The 321-nt window shown below is 35.5% G+C and overlaps 1 protein-coding gene across 1 annotated transcript in view; it reads left to right on the forward strand.

Moving 5' to 3' along the window:
* LOC106876346 (uncharacterized) overlaps positions 1-321 on the forward strand; it is a 32,938-nt gene that overhangs the window by 15,400 nt on the left and 17,217 nt on the right. The gene's annotated exons all lie outside the window — the stretch shown is intronic.

The following is a 321-nucleotide window of genomic DNA, read 5'->3' on the forward strand; positions in this document are numbered from 1 at the left end:
GATGGTGCGTGCGAATGACGATACCTCTTTGAGCATGATCCTATAAATCGAGAAGAAAAAAAAGAGAGAGAGAGAGAGCACTTTGCTCTCATGTGTCTATTCCCTGCTGAGGTTACCATGGTCTTTTCTGTAGGCTTTTCTCTCCATGGATAAACCTAATGTTACCCCATTTTACACATTTGACATTTTCTGTGATATACGATACCCTTTTTTTTTCTTTTTTTTTCCCCTACCGATCCCTTTTGATCGGATTTTTTAATTTTTATTTTACCTTTTTTTTTCTTTATTTTTAAAGAAAAGCTCTACAGTTGTATTTGTCCC

The sequence above is a fragment of the Octopus bimaculoides genome, chromosome 1 (assembly GCF_001194135.2).
Source record: "Octopus bimaculoides isolate UCB-OBI-ISO-001 chromosome 1, ASM119413v2, whole genome shotgun sequence".
Lineage (NCBI taxonomy): Eukaryota > Metazoa > Mollusca > Cephalopoda > Octopoda > Octopodidae > Octopus > Octopus bimaculoides.